A 23290-nucleotide genomic window follows, 5' to 3' on the forward strand; every position below is an offset into this window, starting at 1 on the left:
CCAGCAATCAGATGGGTCAGCGAATCAAAGTTTGTATCTCAAAATTAAAATGTTTGTCTTTATACAAAGAAAGGTTTTCCACTCCAGTTCCATGTCAATCACATAATCAATTCTCCTCCCAAACCCTGTTAGTTTGGACAAAATGGAAACTGGTAAGAAAGCACAGATGACTTAGTATTACTCATGTGTAGGATTTGTAAAATATCTTATGGGAATCATGTTGATGGTGGGTCAACAGCACTGATTTTTTCCTATGAGGAAAAATCAAGTAGGGTAAGAAATATGGATTTTCACCTGCCTTGTATTATTTTATTGGCCACTATACCATTTCAATGAAAATGGAAAAATCAGGACCATTTTCTCTCTTTTCCATTATACGAAGAATGGCTGAATCTTCATCTCATCACAGTGTTGAGTACAGATTTCTAATTAAGATGTCCAGATTCACACTGAAAATAGGGAGCACATCCTAGCACCATTAGAACCATCCACAAAGCTATGGAGAGAGTCAGGATTAAAGCTCGCAAGAGTGCGTCATGAAGGCAACACACCATACGCTCTGAAGACTAAAATTTCCACAGCTAAAATTCCACGAAAATATTTTATTTTATCAGGATTTTGTCTATCTATGCATCAAAGAATTCAATGTATTTTTAAAAGATTCCTTTCCTGTTTGTGTTTATTTGGGATATTTATAATATATACATACACACATGCATATATATATATACACACACACATACATATATGTATATAGATATATATGCATACATATGTGTGTGTGTGTGTGTATATAAAGCTACCCATGTGACTGATTTTTCTTTTCTTTTACTTTTTTATTTTATTTTATTTTTTTGGCCATGCCACATGGCTTGTGGGAATCTTAATTCCCCAACCAGGGATCGAACCCTGGCCCCTGGCAGTGAGAGCACCAAGTCCTAACCACTGGACCGCCAGGGAATTCCCTGACTGATTTTTAAATGACATCCAAGGAACATATACAATCTAAAGGGTTAACAATCCTTATAACAAGAATTTTCTACTTGGTTTGAAATTTAACATCCTGAATATTAATCAATATATTTAAAATTACTGCTACAATATTAGGTTTTAGTGTCTCCTTTACTTTTGTATTGTTTTGACCAAATAAAATATAATTTGTTAGGAAAATAATCAGTATCTTGGTTCTTTGTTATCCAACTTAATTTTAATCAAATAATTGACTCGACGGGGTTCTAAACAACCCCTGGGTAAAACACGAAAAAATGCACTTAAATAAGATAAACACAAAGACAAGTCTCAGGGTGTGTAGAACCAAGGCTATAGATCTTACCTAAAATGAATTAAAGTAAGCACTAAAGTACAGCGAGGTATTTATCTAAGGGAGCAGCTTGAAATCTGAAATGTCCCTCAGAGCAACCCCAGAATGGTTTGAAGATTAGACAGAGATTCTGTTTCTCACCCATTTATGAATTCAGTGTTAGGTTTCCGAGGGTTTGTTTTTTGTCTTTATTTTATCCAACATACTAGAGAGAGCTCCTGCTTCTATTCCTTATGCTTCTTTCTTTAGCATCATTCTATTCACCCCTCTCTCTCAAGCTCATGAGAACTGATGTGAAGAATATGCCTCAAAAACCATTAAATGATGTCAATGTAAATATCTGTCTATTTAAAAGTACATGTTGGTGCTCCTTCAGTAATGCAGACACTGAAATTCAAATGACAGAGAAGGTTAGCAGGTACCCCGCAGCAGGACGACTTGCAAATTCACGAAGCATTCAATATTTTTGTCAAATATATTTCAACAAAAATAAAGTGCATATTCAATAGAATATCTGTTGAGAGAATGAATAGATGTCCAGGTGAAAAAACTTACTGGAAATCCCAAGCCCCAGTTTCCTCTAGGGAAAATGGAAGTAACAATAGCACCCTCCCTACCTCATGGCAAATTTTCTGTGATGCCAAGGAGGTGTAGGCATGAAAACTTTTTGTAAAATCTCAGGTATGATCTAGTTACTCCATGAACATTTCAGGGATCATAACTGGCAAGAGAGCTTTTAAAACTCTCTTAGGATTTTTATTTCATCAGATTGAATAGTTAAAAATTTTATAAAATTCTAGTTTTATGATCCTTTGTTTATATCTAGTATTTTTCTCAAGACATAGTAAGGTACTGATTTTTTTTTTAAAGCAAAAACTGATTCACTTACATATTTTCCTAAAATTGTATCAGGTGCTTTACTTAGAAGGAATGTGTTTCAATCAGGCCAGGCCCAGGTCAACTGCTGAAGGCCGTGAAAATAGCACAGGCACCCTGTTGTCCTCTATATGCTCTCTTTTTAGTTTATTCTCATTTCTTAGCGAACCATGGCCCTTCCTGTCAGGAACAATAACTTGCTCATAAATAAACTGAAATTAATGCAGTGATGACAGTAAGATTATTATTATTATTACTATTATTTTTTTTGGCACTTCAACCTAAAAGATGGGGCTTGGGAAGATAAATAGCTTTACACAGAGGACTAGATTTTAAACCATGGTTTCAACAAAGTAAGAGCAGTAGAGAAGAGACCATTTGCTGCATCAGCCTTTGTCCAAACCTCACCATATACACACCATTGTCTAACAATGTTGAATTGTATCTCCCACACCTCAGAAGATGAAGCTTGCCATTTTAAATGGGGTGCTGTGACACACTGCTAGTTTGTACAAGATGCTATATTCCAAACTTGGGCAGTCACAAAGCATTTCGACTATTATTTTCTGGTGTTTTTGAAATCGTAAAGTTTTGTTTTATATATACTCAACGAAGTTTTCAGTTTGTATAAATGATTTCATCACGGTATCAATCACACCAGAAAGTTTATGATGATACATTTTTAGTTTCATTGTATTTTCAATGAAAATGAAACTATAATAATTCAACAACAAAAACACAATTGGTTAAATAAAACCTGAAGAAAAAAAAAAGAAAGAAAACTTTTTTCACTTTCTAAGTATATTATTCCAAAAGGGTTGAGGTAGTTTTAGAGGCTTTTCAAATATCTTTTTTTTTTCAAATCTTGTCATCTAGAATAAAATTTTTCTAAGGACAAGGTTTCTTACAATGTTTGTAGAAATTGACAGAAAAGAGCCTGATGTGTTCATAAGATTTTTATAACGTTTGTAAGATTTAAAAAATCCAAACTTTATATATAAACGAAAGGATTCCAAACCATAACTCAAGAAACAGATGGAGAATCTTAAGGTCTTCCCAATAGCTCTTGGACCCAAGGACTGACCAATGATTATCTTCCCCATTTTAAATGTCATGTGTGTCAACACTTAGAATATGCTCCTACATCTGGTTACCACATCTCACAAAGAATAAGAAAACTTCAGTTTGGGAGACCAATGTTAAATACTCAGAAATTCGCAAGACAATTGCTAAATATAGTCATTATAATAAGTGATTAAATTATGTAAACAAAATTAAAACAATTATATTAAAAACAGAGGTAATAACTACTCAGATCACATAAATTCCTAATTATTTTACTGTATTTGGCATTTCTCTGCACTCCTGAGGTTTCTGTCTGGTGGAAATATTACACAAGAGAGGACTACTGCATATCTCTTCCCAATGCCATGTCCAGTGACACTATGTGGATAGCCAGGAATTGGTCAACATGGAAGGGTTTAGACCAAGTAGATTAGAAAATGCTATAAATTGAGCTCTTCCCCCCAGTGAACTGGTTGTGAACCATTTATCAGCACACCACTGAGCACAAGAGATCTAGAGAAAGCCCCCACTCCATTTCCATAATCAACACCGCCTTTTCTGTGGCAGTGCTCATATGTGCATGTCAGCATTCTTCTAAATTGGGGGGCATTTCAACAAGGTGTCAAAGGATTATTTTAAGTTGAAAGAAAAATAAAATATTTTTAAAGCACTTTTTTGAATATCGTTTTTGTGCCTTTTCTTTCTTCTACTGAAAACATTTTCATACTCTTTTACTTTAATACCTATAATTATTTTGTGAGGTTGTCATCCTTTTTCCTCATGTGGAAACTGAGACAAAGAAGTTTAATAATTTACCAAGGCCCTACGACTAGTAAATTAGATTCACACCCAGGACTTCAGACTTCCAATTTATTTATTTATTTATTTTAATTAATTTATTTATTTATATTTTTGGCTGTGTTGGGTCTTTGTTTCTGTGCGAGGGCTTTCTCTAGTTGTGGCAAGCAGGGGCCACTCTTCATCGCGGTGCGCGGGCCTCTCACTATCGCGGCCTCTCTTGTTGCGGACCACAGGCTCCAGACGCGCAGGCTCAGTAGTTGTGGCTCACGGGCCTAGTTGCTCCGCGGCATGTGGGATCTTCCCAGACCAGGGCTCGAACCCGTGTCCCCTGCATTAGCAGGCAGATTCTCAACCACTGCGCCACCAGGGAAGCCCCCCTATTTTTTTTTCAAATAAATTATACCTGCCGTGCTTAGCTTGATATCAAAATATTTTGCCCCAAATTTTAAGATGTAAAGGATATTCATTAATTTTAAGCTGGCAGTTTGCTTATTTTTATTTGATGCTATTTATTGACTTAAAATGTGACAGTATTAGGATACTATGTTTTAGAAAATTTAGAAAAATGTAAAGTTTTGGTTCCACATAAGCAAAAACCATGACCTACTCTCATGTGAACACATTCAAATTAACAGGTTAAAGCCACATGTATAAAGTTTATCCTATTTAAATTTAATGATGGCTTATTATAAATATGGAAATAAGCAACTTTATATATTTTTCTTCTGAATAACTCTCTAATACTTAACATTCTTATTTAGATGTAGATTTTGGAATTTTTCCTTTCTTGCCAAATGATGTGCATATATTCTAGCTTCTTTATAAGCCATCCAAAATCAGACTGCACTATCCTATTCCTTTATTTTGATCTCTTTTGAACCCAGTTTCAGATAATGACATAGAAGGTAAATACAGTCATAACATTACTGCAGCTGGGCAGACTCAGCCTCATTCTGAATGACACAGATCATATTCCAAACTGGCTCTAGGACTCCCATCAAAGCATTTATTATATTCACCATTGCTACATATTTTATGCAGTTCCAAATTCTTTATTTGGATTCATAACAATGTGGAGAAGAACTTGGCCAAATTTTACCCTTAAACTATCTTTGGATAAAGTGCAGTAAGCAAGGTCATTTTGGAACCAACAATTCTAGATTTGGACAAATTTCACTTAAAAAGATCAACATATGGTGGGAATGTAAATTGGTGCAGCTGCAACAGAAAAAACCAGTATGGAGGTTCCTCAAAAATATAAAAATAGAACCACATGATCCAGCAATCCCAATTCTGGGTTCACATCCAAAGGAAATGAAATCGCTATCTTGAATAAATCTGCACTCCCGTGTTCTCTGCAGCATTATTCACAAGAACCAAGACATGGAAATGAATGGATAAAGAAAATGTGAGGATGTGATGTGCAGCATGGTGACTGTAGTTAATAACACTGTATTGTATATTTGAAAGTTGCTAAGAGAACAGATCTTTAAAGTTCTCATCACAAAAATAGTGGTAATTTTGTGAGGTGATGGAGGTGTTAACTAACATTATTGTGGGAATCATTTCGCAATACACACCTGCATCAATCAAATCATCACCTTGCACACCTTAAACTTATACAACATTATGTGTCAATTACTTCTCAATAAATCTGGGGAAAAAAAGAAGGATCAACATAATTCAAGCCTGCTTTTTGAAGTAAAAATAAGAGATCTATTCATTATAAATTAATTTACTAGGTTCATTATAGAAAATATGTGAGTGGATTTTGGGAGCCTGTATTTTGATGACATTTTTTACAGGGACATTTAAGTTGACTGATAAGATCTGACTCCAAGCTTGATAAGTGAAGCCATTATTCTTATTTTCTACCTAAAAGAGTGGCTACAAAATAAAGTTGTCTCAGGGCTAGTTTCTCTCACTATGTTGAATTTAATGACTCAGCAGTCTAATTGTCCTTTCCACGGTAGAAATCCCTTAAAACTGTTCTACACATCATTACATTATCATCTGATGCTAAGCTTGGGCTTGTTTCTATAAAATCAGGGTACGGCTCATCCATCTGAGTTCTGGGTTTCATGGATAATGACAGTGGCTTGGAATACTCTCTGGAAAGGCACTAGAAGATCTGTCTTTCACAGGTAGCAATGTGACCTCAGGGAAGGGCCTCAAAGTCCCTAAACTTAGTTTTACTTTTGCAAAATGGGAGGTGAGACCACATAAATTACTAGATCAGCTTCTGGCATGGTTCCTTCTATTTGGTGGTCTAGCAAGGGATTTCTAAAGAAGTGTCTTTTCCATATCCTTGTATAAATTTATTCAAATGTATGAAGAGTGTAATTGTTGAAATGTGGGTGAGGGGATAAAGAATTATATTGAAGCACATTACAATATAAAATATCCATTAAGAATCCAATAAAATACAGGATCCCATTCAGATTTAAAGCTATGACTACAAATGTGACCTAATCACGCTTCTCTCCTTGAAGTACCTGTGCAGTGTTGGGGACCTTACATCCTGGTGTGTCTGGGAACTGTCCCAATTTAGACCTGCTGTTGTTGTGTCTAGCTTAGCATTTATACCAGACCAAAAAGAGTCCCAGTTTGGACAATCAAGTATATGGTTACCCTGTATACGGCAGATGAAGAAACTGTCACCGGCTGTCACCTGTTCATAGTTTGGATAAGACCGGAGAGAGCAAATGTCTATTTCTCTACTATCACAGCGTATGGAGAACAGGGTAGCCATATCTAAAGGGAAATCAATTCTGTTTCTAATTTAAGTCTATGAAGCTTAATTTACCTTTCAAATAAGTTATGAAAGTAGGGACATTATTGAGAAAGCTATAAAAATTGAGGCTTATTTACAATAGGCAATTGTTTCCATTTTTATTTTCTCTACTTTTCTTGCAGATATTCTCTGTGTAAATGCTATTTTTCTTCTGGCTTAAATAGACTGGTTTCTTAGGTAACCCTTTGAGGAGTTCAGCCAGTACCCAGAATTGTGTACCTGCTAGTTTGCTGTGAAAGCCACATGCTGGGCTGGTGGCACCTTCAGCCCTGCCACTCTAATTAACAGCTGATGGCCTTTGGAAACAAACAGCTATTTGGAAAACAGCAGGGCCTTGAGTTACGGTAAAGTCCAACCTGTAAAAACACTTGACCTCTGCTTCACTTAAGACTCTCCCAGAGAGGAAGAGATGGCATGGTTTTGGCAGTCCACCTTCGTCCTCCATCCGCCAGGACTGGGGTCTCCATTACCATGGTGATGAGAGATCACTGTACCTTGGAGTCAGTTTCATTCCCCACCTTCTACTAATCCCTGTTCCTCCTTTTCTGTTTGTTCTCCTTGCTTATCTAAACTTTAAAACTTCTGCCTTTTATATCTCAAAACTTTTAGTATAACCCAAATGGATTTCCTTGCTCACTGAATCTGCTTCTTGCTGTTTATAAAGATGTTCAGTGTGCTGGAACCACTGAACATTGAATCCGTTGAACTGTTTTGAAGTATTTGCAGCACCCTTTATTGAGATATAATAAAAGGACATGAAAATGCCAGGCATAAATTGAGCACAATAAATATTTGTTATATGAATAAGTCGGTGAACACAACAGTACATTTTTATCCAAAATCACAAATATTGTCTCTTTTATTTTGAAATGGAATATAACAGAAATGTAAAGCACTAACTTTAAATGTGGTAAGCCTTAAAATTCATTTTTTAAAATGCCATTAGAAAGATTGATCATCCAGTGATATTTATAAAAAAGGGATAATGTATTGTAGAGAGGTATTTGGCATTCAGATATCAGACCTGGGATCTACTACGGGAACTTGAGTACGTTACCCCAGCCTTTGTTCTTTAATGTAAAATGGGCATAGTAATCCCTGCTTAGAAGGATTGTAAAAATTACTCTTTGTAATATGTGTAAAACTTTCTTACAATGCATGTGCCTAATAAATATTAGCACCTATTTATAATTATTATATGCAAAATGAAATATTGGTAAAAAAAACTGCTTGAGAAAAATTAATTCTAGATTTCCCAGTGAACTGAAAACTAGTGTACACTCCTGCAAGATTTCTCTAGGCCACTCAGAATTTCTCTTTCCTCTTCAATTTAATTTTAAAAAATTACATTTTAAAAGCTCTGGGTGAAACTGTGGCATGATGCAAATTCTGACATGCTGTAAAGAATGAAGATTACTATAAAGCTACAGTCATCAAGCTATTGTGATACTGCTAAAATAGACAAATAGAGGAATACAACAGAAGAGAAAGCCTAGAAATAGACCCAAACAATTATTACAGTCAACTGATCTTTGTTTGACAAAGGAGCAAAGGCAATACAATGGAGAAAAGACTGACTTTTCCACAGAGGGTGCTGGAATAAATGGACATCCACATGCAAAATAATTAATCTAAACAGATTTCACATTCTTCACAAAATTTACTTAAAATGGACCATAGACCTCACTGTAAAGTGCAAAACTACACAACTCTTATAAGGTAACAGGAAACAATCTAAATGACCTTGAGTTTGGCAATGACTTTTTAAATACAGCAGCAAAAGAATAATATGTAAAAAATTGAGAAGTTGGACTTCATTAAAATTAAAAAGCTCTGCTCTGTGACATGTCAAGAGCATAAGAAACCAAGCCACACGTGGGGAGACAATAGTTGCAAATGGCACATCTGATAAAGAACTATTATCAAAACATACAAAGAACTCTTAAAACTCAACTATAAGAAAACAAAAAACTCAAGTAAAATGGGTGAAAGACCTAGACAGACACCTCACCAAAGAAAATATACAGAGGACAAACAGGCATATGGAAAGATGCTCCACATCGTAAGTCATCAGGGGAATGTGAATTAAACAAGATACCACTATACACCTATTAAAATGGTAAAAATCCAAAACACTGACAACACCAAATGCTGGTGAGTATGTGGAGCAATGGGAACTCTCATTCATTGTTGGTGGGAATGCAAAATGGTGCAGCCACTTTGGAAGACAGTTTGGTGGTTTCTTAACAAAACTAAACATACTTTTATCGTACGACCCAGCAGTTATGATCCTTGGTGTTTACCCAAAGGAGCTGAAAGCTTATGTCCACACAAAAACCTGCACATGGATGTTTATAGCAGCTTTATTCATAATTGTGAAAACTTAAAAGTAATGAGGATGTTATAAAATGTCAACAGTAGGTACTGACCCACACTATACATAATATTTTACGTTGTGGGGCTGTGGCTAAATGGAGTTCTTGCATTAGGAAACAAAATGATAATAAACTTAGAACACAAATCTCAAATTTGCTAGCTTTGGACAAAATACTGGAAAGCACTTTGCACTGCATGTGGGTAAATCATTACAATTGTGTTGAGGGGCTTTCCACTAGCAGGGCAGCCCAGTGGCTGTCTAAGTCAGCGAGGGGACATGTTCCAAATAGGTTTTTTGTAATCAAATACCTGTAAGTTAACTACCATTTGCAACATTCAATATTAACTAGACTTGACTTAAGGTTATCCCATGATAACATCACTGCCACTCTCAAAATATTACTTTATTTGGTTTTGTTAAGAGATGATCACTTGGTTTAAAATTGGTATGAGGCAGTTACAGTGATTTAAAAAAAGACTAAAGAGAGTATGTAACTTGAATACTGTCAGAAGGAATCTGAATCTATAACTTATGTGGCTTCAAGATCAAGCGCTTTCCATTGTGGAAACACACTCTGAGGTTATCTTCAATTCATTGTTCTTTCATTTCTCTGGGATGGTCGTCTTCACTAAGTTTATGAGATAGGATGCCTGGGTTCCAATCTCATTATTAGCAGAGCTGTAACTTAAAATTTTCATCAGACCTCCAATCAACTTTGCAATTCATTATGCAACTCGCTGAGAGAGGTATGATGAATAACTGCTACATCTGGTGGCTCCTATTTTAGCTATTTATTATCTGAATATTGTACTAAATTGTTTCTCCTTACTTTAAATGTTTACACCCTTTACATTTCAGTGCCCAGGGGCAAAATCCCGCACAGCCTGCCTCTGAGACTTCACCAACACCACCGTGATTTTACATCCTCACTCACCTCCAGGCACGGGCTCCCACATCCCCAAAGGGAGAGATTCAGATCAAATGCTCTTTATGGAGCTTGTCAGCTCAAATATACCTCATTTGACCTAGAGCTGCCCGACATTTACACTCGAATAAAGATTGCTTAGAATGAACTTTCTTGAGGAAATCATGGGGAGTTTGACTGATGTCCATATGCCTTCTACTGTCGGATACTCTGATCCCTGTGGACCCAAATATGTACTGCAAAAATACTGCAGCTAGATATCAGTATCTTTTCTTTGGAAAAATTTCAATATTCTGATGGTGCTTTGGTTTTTATATCTTAAACTATGTGCTCTCGTTTTCCATGTGATTAACTTGAATATACCTTCTTTATCAATAAAAGTATAATAAATATTAATATTGATATACTCTAAAGAAGGTTAACAATATTAAAATTCTCGACGATCAAATACCCATTTATTGTATATGTAGACTATGGTAGATAGGTAGATAAATAGATGACATATCAATAGATAGGTAGATGACCTATAGATAGATGATAGATGACACAGAGACACATGATAGTAGATAGCAGACAGACAGATAAATGAGTTATATATAGATAATAGATATTGGTAGATATAGTGACCCACTCTGTGCCAGGTACCATGCTATGGTGAGTAAAATTGGGCAGGCAGTCAAAAAATCAATACTACTTAACAAATGTTTATTATGTGACAGGCATATTATGTTCTGGGTATACAGCCAAGTACAAGGTAAGGCCTCTTATCAAAGAGCTTATATTCTTGCAGAAAAAGAAAAATGGTTAAGTAAATGTTTTCAAATTATTGACAGAAGATACATAAATGATAAGACCAGGATAATGTGGAACATTATTTTTCTTAAGATTGTGAAGTGAGCTAACTCAGCAAGGGTGTTTAGGGAAGGGACTTTTGAGGACTTGACATTGGAATTATCAGCTGAATGCTGAGAAGGAGGCAGCTTCATGAAGATTCATTCATTCATTTATTCGCTCAACATATATACTGAGTAACCAGCAAGTCCCCAGCACAGTTTACGTGAACGTAACATTAAAGCCTCCATCCTCATTCTCATTTTTGTGAAAGAAACAATAAATGAAATAATATATGTGTATACATAATAACTATTATATACAGTTATTAGATAATGAAAAGAGATAAAGAGAAAAATAAAACAGGAAGGGGATCAGAAAGTGTGTGTGTGTGTGCACGCATGTGTGTACATGCATGTATGCAGGTGCATGTGTGTTGGTATGCATGCACATGTGTGTGCCTGTGTGTGCATGCATGTGTGCAGCTGCATGTGTGTGCTTGTATGCATGCACATGTGTGCACATGTGCTTATATGTGTACACATGAGTGCGTGTGCATGCATGTCTGTGTATGCATGCAAGTGTGTGTGTGTGTGTGTGTGCCTGCATGTGTATGTGGTTGTTGCTGAAGTGTTGGGTAATGATACTGCAGAAGCAGAGAGGGACTGGATCACAGAGAGCCTTTAGGACATTGTCAAAAAGTAGACTTACAGGTGCAACAAACCTTTGAAGACTTTAAAACATGGGCGAAAGCCTAACGCAATTAAAATTGTAGTGCTGTAATGCAGAATTTGCAAATTAATGTCCTTTACCAAAAACAGTTGATGCCCAATAAGAAATGCTGAGTTAACCAAAAAAAAGGAATCACTCAAATTGTCTCATATGCTAAGCTTCATTTTAACAAAATACACTCCAATTAACCCTCTTAATAAAGTGAATATTAATATAAAAATCAAGAGAAACACAAGTTGGGCTTTGTATTATGGTAATTAGAGTTTACCATAGATACAGAAGCGAACATTAATAGGGTATCTATTCATTTGTTTTCCAGCAGATAAAAGAAAATTATTATTTTGAATGATGATAGTATTGGAGAAAAATGATCATATATTTTACAAGAACAACCAGAGAAGAGATTTTTAGTTTGTCATTTTCATTGCTAAAAGGAGCAAAAAACAGGAATGAAGTTATTCCTTCAACTAAAGCAAGTTTAAATATGTCACTGTGATGTAAATAGCATGTAATGTAAAACTAAAATTGGGTCAAAACATGTCATACATGACTTTTATATTGATTCTAAAAAATTGTGCCTGAAAGTAAGATGGCAGTTTGGTTCATTGGAATGATAGATTATAGACAGCTAAACCTCTTTCTTAGCATATACAATACCTGATAAACTGGATGTAAATGATAGATGAATCAGCAAATACTTCTACAATTCATAATAGGATTCTCTTTTCCGTTCACAGAAATTACCACTGTATTCTTTACATGATATATTCACCTAATGCAATTGATATTCTTCTAATTCTTTCCTGTCTTTTAAAGAATAACACATGAATTAGCCCTTACAAAAAAGTACACCTAACTATATGGGATCATTTTTTCCAATGTCAGAAACCTACGAAGTCTTGTGGAATACTTTTCATATGTACATCTGCATAAAAAAGCTGTAAAGACTTTCTTGGGTTTCGGGGGGTGGAGAATTTCTTACATAGTCATTAGTGAACTTGGATTTTTACTTAAAGCTATGACTTTCCCAGATATATAATGAAAGTATCTTGCTTGGATGTCACATGGTTCATACTACTTTATATGCCTTTCAAACTGACAGTTCAACCTATGAAACAGGTTATTTAAACAAACAAATTGAATTCCCTGCAAAGTATTCTAATAATAATTGCGATATACAGTGCTCACAAAATATGTTGCTTTCCTTTCCAAAGCACTTTACTAATTATCCAATTTGTTAATCTTAGCTTATCTCCCTGACTTTCCATATATTTTCACATATCTTAAAACATAACTTGTTTTTCTTTTCTGGCATAAACTACTACTTAGAAATTCTCTCCATCTGCTTCCTCTTTATGAAAATAATGTAAATTCATTGAACCCAAGGGTTGACCAAATAAGTACTATATCAAATAAATATAATCATTTGCTGTAATTAAATTATCTAATTTAATCCAATTAGTGCATCAATTAATTTGGATAGATTAGCAAAAAAACTGGTGAACACTTCTGAAGTTAAAACATCACTGTTGAAGATGGCGGTGTGGAAAGACACCGAGTTAGCATCTCCCCACAACTAGGGAACCTGCTGGCTGCTGGTGGGGGACCCTGATGCCCAAGGAGATGGGAGGAACCGCCAAGTGAACCGGTAGGATGTGGGGGGACAGAGGGGAGAGGAGAAGTGGAGGCCAGACAGGATGAGAGCCCCTGAGGCCAGGGAGATCAGGAGATGCAGGCGGGAGGTGCCCTCCGGGAGGAGCAGGAGAGGAGAGGAGGGTGACTGCCCCGACCACTCGGACACAGGGAGCCTGCTGAGCTCCCAAGCTGGTCCCCTGCCCTCTGAGACCAGGGGTGGGGGGCACGCCTGGGCCTCTTTTGTCCCTTGAGCGTAAGCCCCACTGCCTTTTCCAGCCCTGTGGGTCCTAAGCATAGGCCCCGCCCAACACCCAAACCTCGCCCTGGCTTAGGCCCTGCCCTCCACAGCCAAGGCCTTTTCCCCATTGTTTTTTTCTTTCTTTCTTTCTTTCTTTTTTTTCCTCTTGTCCCTCCTCCTCTTTTTTACTACTGTGGTACTGTTGTATTTTCCGGTTGTTGATTCATCTGTATTTTTATATTCTTTCTAACATATCTGTTACTTTCCTAGTCTAATTTTATTTTTTGCTTTGTTATTGTTCTCTTTTTTTTTTTTTTGCCACCCCACATGGCTTGCAGGATCTTGGTTCACGGGCCAAAGCTCCTGCGGTGGGAGGTCCATGTCAGAAACACTGGACTAACAGAGAACCTCAGACCCCAAGAAATATTCATTGGAGTGAGGTCTCACAGAGGTCTTCATCTCAGCACCAAGACCCAGCTCTACCCAAGAGCCTACAAACTCCAGTGGTGGAAGCCTCAGGCCAAACAACCAGTAAGACAGGAACACAATCCCACTCATAAAAAAAAAAAAAGAAAAGAAAATGAGATGGCAAAAAAAAATGTCACAGATGAAGGAGCAACGTAAAACCCTACAAGAGCAAATAAATGAAGAAGAAACAGGCAATCTAACTGAAAAAGAATTCAGAGTAATGATAGTAAAGATATCCAGAATCTCAGAAGTAGAATGGAGGCATGGATTGAGAAAATACAAGGAATGTTTAAGGAAGATCTAGAAGAACTAAAGAACAAACAGAGATGAACAACACAATAACTGAAATGAAAAATACCCAAGAAGGAATGAATAACAGAATAACTGAGGCAGAAGAATAAATAAGTGAGCTGGAAGAAAAAATGGTGGAAAAAAATGCCAAGGAGCAGAATAAAGAAAAATGAATGAAAAGAATTGAAGACAATCTCAGGAAACTCTGGGATAACACTAAACGCACCAACATTCGAATTATAGGGGTCCCAGAAGAAGAGGAAAAGAGAGGGTCTGAGAAAATAATTGAAGAGATTATAGTTGAAAACTTCCCTAACATGGGAAAGGGAATAGTCAGCCAAGTCCAGGAAGCACAGCGAGTCCCATACAGAATAAACCCTAGGAAAAACACACCAAATCACATATCAATCAAGCTAACAAAAATTAAATTCAAAGAAAAAATATTAAAATCAGCAAGGCACAAAACAAAAAATAACATATAAAGGAATCCCCATAAGGTTATCAGCTGATTTTTCAGCAGAAATTCTGCAGGCCAGAAGGGAGTGGCAGGATACACTTAAAGTGATGAAAGAGAAAAACCTACAACGAAGATTATTCTACCCAGCAAGGATCTCATTCAGATTTGATGGAGAAATCAAAAGCTTTTCAGACAAGCAAAAGCTAAGAGAATACAGCACCACCAAACCAGCTTTACAACAAATGCTACAGAAACTTCTCTAGGTGGGAAACACAAGAGAAGGAAAAGACCCACAAAAACAAACACAAAACAATTAAGAAAATGGTTATAGGAAAATACATATCGATAATAACCTTCAATGTAAATGGATTAAATGCCCCAACCAAAAGACACAGCCTGGCTGAATGGACACAAAAACAAGACCCATATATATGCTGTCTACAAGAAACCCACTTCAGACCTAAGGACACATACAGACTGAAGGTAAAGGGATGGAAAAAGATATTCCACGCAAATGGAAATCAAAAGAAAGTTGAAGCACCAATACTTGTATCAGATAACATATACTTTAAAATAAAGACTATTACAAGAGACAAAGAAGGACACTACATAATGATCAACGGATCAATCGAAGAAGAAGACGTAACAATTATAAATGTTTATGCACCCAACATAGGAGCACCTCAGTACATAAGGCAAATGCTAACAACCATGAAAGGAGAAATAGACAGTAACACAATAACAGTAGGGAACTTTAACACGCCACTTACACCAATGGACACATCATCCAAACAGAAAATAAATAAGGAAACACAAGCTTTAAATGACACAACAGACCAGATAGATTTAATTGATATTTATAGAACACTCCACCCGAAAGTGGCAGAATACACTTTCTTCTCAAGTGCACATGGAACATTCTCCAGGAAAGATCACATCTTGGGTCACAAATCAAGCCTCGGAAAATTCAAGAAAATTGAAATTGTATCAAGCATCTTTTCTGAACACAACACTATGAGACTGTAAATCAATTACAGGAGAAAAACTATAAAAAACACAAATACATGGAGGCTAAACAGTGTGCTACTAAATAACCAAGAGATCACTGAAGAAATCGAAGAATAAAAAATACATAGAAACAAATGACAACAAAAACACGATGACCCAAAACCTATGGGATGCAGCAAAAGCAGTTCTAAGAGGGAACTTTATAGCAATTCAATCTCACCTCAAGAAACAAGAAAATCTCAAATAAACAATCTAACCCTATGATTAAAGCAACTAGAGAAAGAACAAAGAAAACCCGAAGTCCGAACAAGGAAAGAAATCATAAAAATCAGAGCAGAAATAAACGACACAGAAATAAAGAAAACAATAGCAAAGATCAATAAAACTAAAAGCTGGTTCTTTGAGAAGATAAACCAAATTGATAAACCCTTAGCCAGACTCATCAAGAAAAAAAGGGAGAGGACGCAAATCAATAAAATTAGAAATGAAAAAGGAGAAATCACAATTGACACCACAGAAATACAAAGGATTATAAGAGACTACTACAAACACCTATATGCCAATAAGATGGACAACCACAAAGAAATGGACAAATTCTTGGAAAGGTACAATTTTCCAAGACTGACCAGGAAGAATTAGAAAATATAAACAGACCTATCACAAGTAATGAAATTGAAACTGTGATTAAAAATCTTCCAACAAACAATAGTCCAGGACCAGATGGCTTCACAGGCGAATTCTATCAAACATTTAGAAAAGAGCTAACACAGATGCTTCTCAAAGTCTTCCAAAAAATTGCAGAGGGAGAAACACTCCCAAATTCATTCTATGAAGCCACCATCACCCTGATACCAAAAAGAGAAAAAGATACCACAAAAAAAGAAAATTACAGACCAATATCCCTGATGAACATAGATGCAAAAATCCTGAACAAAAAACTAGCGAACAGAATCCGACAACTCATTAAAAGGATTATACACCATGATGAAATGGGATTTATCACAGGGATGCAAGGATTCTTCAATATACGCAAATAAATGTGATACACCACATTAACAAATTAAGGAATAAAAACCATATGATCATCTCAATAGATGCAGAAAAAGCTTTTGACAAAATTCAACACCCATTTATGATAAAAAATCTCTAGAAAATGGGCACAGAGAGAAATTACCTCAACATAATAAAGGCCATATATGAGAAACCTACAGCAAGCATCATACTCAATGGTGAAAAACTGAAAGCATTTCCACTAAGACCAGGAACAAGACAAGGATGTCCACTCTCGCCACTCTTATTCAACATAGTTTTGAAAGTCCTAGCCACGGCAATCAGAGAAGAAAAAGAAATAAAAGGACTCCAAATTGGAAAAGAAGAAGTAAAACTGTCACTGTCTGCAGATGACATGATACTATACATAGAAAATCCTAAAGATGCTACCAGAAAACTACTAGTACTAATCAATGAATTTGGTAAGGTTGCAGGATACAAAATTAATGCACAGAAATCTCTGGCATACCTATACACCAACAATGAAAAATCAGAAAGAGAAATTAAGGAAACAATCCGATTTACCATCGCAACAAAAAGAATAAAATACCTAGGAATAAACCTGCCTAAGGAGGCTTAAGACTTGTACTCAGAAAACTGTAAAACACTGATGAAAGGAATCATAGATGACGTAAACAGATGGAGAAATATACCATGTTCCTGGATTGGAAGAATCAATATTGTGAAAATGAACATACTACCCAAAGCAATCTACACATTCAGTGCAATCCCTAACAAACTACCAATGGCATTCTTCACAGAATTAGAACAAAAAAATTCACAATTTGTATGGAAACACGCAAGACCACGAATAGCCAAAGCAATCTTGAGAAAGAAAAATGGAGCTGGAGGAATCAGGCTCCCTGACTTCAGACTATTCTACAAAGCTACAGTAATCAAGACAGTATGGTACTGGTGTAAAAACAGAAATATAGATCAATGGTAAAGGATAGAATGCCCAGAGATAAACCCACACACATATGGTCACCTAATTTACGACAAGGGAGGCAAGAACATACAATGGAGAAAGGACAGCCTCTTCAACAAGTGGTGCTGGGAAAACTGGACAGCTACATGTAAAACAATGAAATTAGAACACTCCCTAACACCATACACAAAAATAAACTCAAAATGTATTAAAGACCTAAATGTAAGGCCAGACACTGTAAAACTCTTAGAGGAAAACATAGGCAGAACACTCTATGACATAAATCACAGCAAGATCCTTTTTGACCCACCTCCTAGAGAAATGGAAATAAAAACAAAAATAAACAAATGGGACCTAATGAAACTTAAAAGCTTTTGCACAGCAAAGGAAACCATAAACAAGACGAAAAGACAACCTTCAGAATGGGAGAAAATATTTGCAAACGAAGCAACTGATAAAGGATTAATCTCCAAAATATAAAAGCAGCTCAAGCAGCTCAATATCAAAAAAACAAACAACCCAATTAAAAAAATGGGTAGAAGATCGAAATAGACATTTCTCCAAGGAGGACATACAGATGGCCAAGAGGCACATGAAAAGATGCTCAACATCACTTATCATTAGAGGAATGCAAATCAAAACTACAATGAGGTATCACCTCACACCAGTCAGAATGGCCATCATCAAAAAATCTACAAACAAATAAATGCTGGAGAGGGTGTGGAGAAAAGGGAACCACCTTGCACTGTTAGTGGGAATGTAAACTGATACAAGCACTATGGAGAACAGTATGGAGGTTCCTTAAAAAACTAAAAATAGAACTACCATATGCCCCAACAATCCCACTACTGGGCATATACCCTGAGAAAACCATAATTCAAAAAGAGACATGTGAGAGTCTGCCTGCCAATGCAGGGGACACGGGTTCAAGCCCTGGTCTGGGAAGATCCCACATGCCGCGTAGTGACTAGGCCCGTGAGCCACAACTACTGAGCCTGCGCGTCTGGAGCCTGTGCTCCACAACAAGAGAGGCTGCGATACTGAGAGGCCCACGCACCGCAATGAAGAGTGGCCCCCACTTGCTGCAACTAGAGAAAGCCCTCGCACAGAAACGAAGACCCAACACAGCCATAAATAATAAAAATAAATAAATAAATAAATAAATAGCATTCCCTTTTAAAAAAAAAAGAGAGAGACATGTACCACAATGTTAACTGCAGCACTATTTACAACAGCCAGGACATAGAAGTAACCTAAATGTCCATCAACAGATGAATGGATAAAGAAGATGTGGTACATATATACAATGGAATATTACGCAGCCATAAAAAGAAATGAAATTGAGTTATTTGTAGTGAGGTGGATGTACCTAGAGTCTGTCATACAGAGTGAAGTAGTCAGAAAGAGAAAAACAAATACCATATTCTAAAGCATATATATGGAATCTAAAAAAAAAAATGGTACTGATGAACCTAGTTGCAGGGCAGGAATAAAGATGTAGGCATTGAGAATGGACTTGAGGACATCGGGTGGGAGGGTGAAGCTGGGGTGAAGCGAGAGTAGCATGGACATATATACGCTACCAAATGTAAAATAGTTAGCTAGTGGGAAGCAGCAGCATAGCACAGGGAGATTAGCTTGGTGCTTTGTGATGACCTAGAGGGGTGGGATAGAGAGGATGGGAGGGAGGCTCAAGAAGGAAAGGATATGGGGACATATGTATGCATATGGCTGATTCACTTTGGTGTACAACAGAAACTAACACAGTATTGTGAAGCAATTACACTCCCATAAAGATCTATTTTAAAAAATCATTGTTATGTATCTTTGATGATTTATACTAAGGCTATTCCATTTTGCATTCAAGACAGCAGAGTAAGTAAGGGAAACAAAATTGTCCATTTTAAACCTAAAAATTTATGGCTAAACCAGAAATAAAAGGTTAAGAATTTTGAAAAAAATAAATAAGAATTTGTAAAATATGTTTCTTTTGTTCTTTATCATTTGAATTAAGCTTTATTTCCACAATTTAAATTCCCTTATATCACGATTTGTACAGCTCATTTGAATCCCCATGAAAATGTCTAATCAATCGTGAGATTATGAATGAGAACATTTTATCAGTTTCTTTGCCTTCTATATACAGGCCACATAAACTGCCAAGATTTAGGATTTAGGATTGTAAACCTAAACAGCCTGCAGGCTGTAAGCAGGTCATGGGGTTCCGGTCAATGGGGCTCACTCCACTTCTATTTAAGGCAGCCACCAGTCAGCTGTTCCTGTAGATATCATGCATGACAGCAGGCCTGGTATTGCCAAGCCTTCCTGCTTTTAAAAGAAACTAGAATCTATGTTCTCTACATGGAAGTCTATCAGCCAAAAAGGAGACTTGTTCTGCAAAAGACCCTTTGAAAAGGATGAAAAGATAAGCTACAGACAGAAAATATTTGCAAACCATATGTCCAACAAAAGATTAGTATCTAGACTATATAACAAACGTTCAAAACTTGACAGGAAAAAAAAAAAACAAATAGAAAATGGGCAAAATATGTAAACTAACAGTTCACTGGAGAAGATATACAAATAGCAAATGAGCACATAAAACAATGTTTAACATCATTAACCATTAAGGAAATGCAACTTAAGACCATAATGAGATATCATCAGCTATTTATTAGAATGGCTCTTTTTTTTTTTTAAATCTTAACACCAAATGCTGGAAAGGATGCTGAGAAATTGCATCACATGTATATTGTTTGTGGGAACATAAGGTGGTACAGCCACTCTGTAAATCTGTTTGGCAGTTTCTTATAAAACTAGACATACAATTATCATATGATCCACCAATTACTCTCCCAGGCCTTAATCCAAGAGAAATAAAAACCCATGTTCATGGAAAACCATTCACAGCACAAAGTTGATAGCAGTTTTGTTCTTAAGAGCCACAGACTGGAAACAAAACCAGTATCTTTCAACAGACCAATGGCTGAACAGTGATACATCCCTGCCATGGAAAACTCCATGGCAATGAAAAGGAACCAACTACTGATACACACAACCACTTGGATGGTTCACAAAGGAGTTGTGCTAAGGGAAAAAGCCAATCACAAAAGGTTACACAGTGTAAGATTCCATGTATATGATATTCCTGAAATAACAAACTGATAGAGTGGAGAACAGCTGAGTGCTTGCCAGGTGGAGGTGGTGTGACTACCAGGAGGGCAGCACAGGGAGACTTGTGGTGATAGGGCTGCTCTGTGTCTTGATTGTGGTGGTGGTTTTAAGAATCCACACAGGTGATACAATTGTGTAGAACTACACACATGCACACACACGAGAGCATGTAAAATTGGTGAAATACTAATAAACTCTGTGGATTGTCCCAAAGTCACTTTTCCGGTTTTGAGATTATGCTATAGTTAGAGAAATCGGGTGAATGTACAAGACCTCCTTATAGATTTTACAATTTCCTGAAAATCTATGATCATTTCAAAATAAAGGGGTATTTTTTGTTCTTGTTAAAAAGAGACATTGCCAACTAAGTAAAAACCTTTGAAAGACAATGTAGAGGATACATGACAGGTGTGCCAGTCTTTAGAGGGTCACCTGTGATGCAGGCAGGTGTGAGTTCACCACCCTCTCACCTGAATCGGAATGCTTCAAACAGCATCTTGTCAATGAGACTTCCCTGAATAACTGGAGGAAGATGGGCATTTCCCCTCCTCCCTCAATCTAAACAAACAGGCAGCACCCATGCTTCTTACATTTTCCCTGTTACTGAACACACTAACTACTTCCCTTAAAATCAACATAAATTATCAGCATTATCTCTATTTGATCAACATCAGCTCATTTATCTCTGAATTTCTCCTTCAGTGAGGCAGCTTTATCCATCTGGGCAAACTGATTTCTCCCTGAAAGCTGAAAGTCAAGTTCAATTTTACAATTCTGTGATTCTATAAGCACTCCAATGAAAGGACTTAATCTGAAAATATTTTCAGTGTTCTCCTTACACCTTTAAAAATGTGTTTTAAATAAAACGATGAGGCTTACGAGATGTGTATCTTTTCTGAATTCCCCTTGATGTTCTGAGTACTCCTTGATTTTTAACTCCCGACTCCTATATCTATCTTTATATCAGGACTAATTAATTTAACTGGCTGACTTAGCTTCCTTGTGTATAGAATGGAGGGCTTTAATTTAATTCATAAAGGAGCTACCATGATTAATTAGCTTAATCCTTAGAGCTTCTGATTGAAGTTACTCACTAGCAAACATTTGACCATATAAGATAATTAAATTACAATGAAATAGCAAGTCCCTCTTCTAACTACTACTGGAATTATGTACCTGTACCAACACACAAACACCAATAGTCCCACAATTCTCTAGTTTCAGAGTTTTCACCCAATTATATGGGAAGATTAAGTTATTTTATAAAATTTGATACTAATGTATGTGATATGTTGGGCTTCTAAAAAATAAGTGATGGAAATGCTGATGTACACTGTTCTTTCAAGTCTACCATAATCTGTAGGTTGCTTTCTGTTCACTGTTTGTAATAAAAGAATGCATTCTCCAGTCATTTTGCAAAGTGAGTTTGTCCCTTTAGTTAATCGATTATGCTCTATAACTGTATGCTGAACCCATTTAAAAAGGATTTTACTTCCTACTAGGGTTACAATTGAACCATCTATAATCCAATCAAGCTATATCTTGTTTCACATATTTTAATAATCCTTTTTTTCTAGTTACTTAAGAAATTATATATGTAAATGGCGTGATAAATCATTGATGCACCACCTAGCCTTGCTTCTAGTTACCAGTGATGCCATTCTTCCCAATGTATCTAGACAGCAGTTCCCTTCCCAGCAAGATTTTCCATAGCATTTTAAAAGATATTTTAGCTCCTGCAGTGACAAAGGCCTATTTAGAAACTGCAAGCATAATTTACTTACCTGATTTATGAAGCAATTTGTACAATCTACTATATTCATGCTAGATGGGAGTGGATCTTTGTTAAGAAAACAAGGATCTTTAACAATTGCAAAATTTCATATTGCTACATTTTATGATGGAACAAAGCAGATTGGGGCAATTATCCCTCGTGTTTTATTAAACCTTGATACAACTGTTAGAGGTTAATGGGGCTATATTTTTTCCACTGTCAAAGTCTGCTCTAAAGCAAGATCTAGAGCACTTAATGCCAGAAATTCAGCACAGAGAATAGCAGACACACCTTTTCCTGCAGCAGTTTTACAAATCACTCTAGTCTACTACCATTCAAATAAATCACCCATTAATAATAGAGCAATAAAGTCCTCTAAAAACAAAACCTGATGATGGGTGGCATTTCCAGCAATTTAATAACAACCTTAGTGACTATAACAATATTAATATGAAACAAAATGTGTGTGTTGTTTTTTTTTTTTTGTAACTGGGTAAAGCAAATCCTGTTAATTTTTGAAGATTATTCAAGTGGGGATTCATGAA

The 23290-nt window shown here is 36.3% G+C and overlaps 1 protein-coding gene and 1 non-coding gene across 2 annotated transcripts in view; one reads left to right on the top strand and one right to left on the bottom strand.

The window, feature by feature from the left end:
* The window catches only part of CSMD1 (CUB and Sushi multiple domains 1), a 1828277-nt gene that overhangs the window by 579553 nt on the left and 1225434 nt on the right, over positions 1-23290 (bottom strand). The gene's annotated exons all lie outside the window — the stretch shown is intronic.
* Positions 1688-1789, top strand: LOC114238710 (U6 spliceosomal RNA). Its single transcript, XR_003624009.1, has one exon. It is a non-coding gene; the product is annotated as a U6 spliceosomal RNA (small nuclear RNA).

Source organism: Balaenoptera acutorostrata, chromosome 21 (genome assembly GCF_949987535.1).
Source record: "Balaenoptera acutorostrata chromosome 21, mBalAcu1.1, whole genome shotgun sequence".
Taxonomy (NCBI): domain Eukaryota; kingdom Metazoa; phylum Chordata; class Mammalia; order Artiodactyla; family Balaenopteridae; genus Balaenoptera; species Balaenoptera acutorostrata.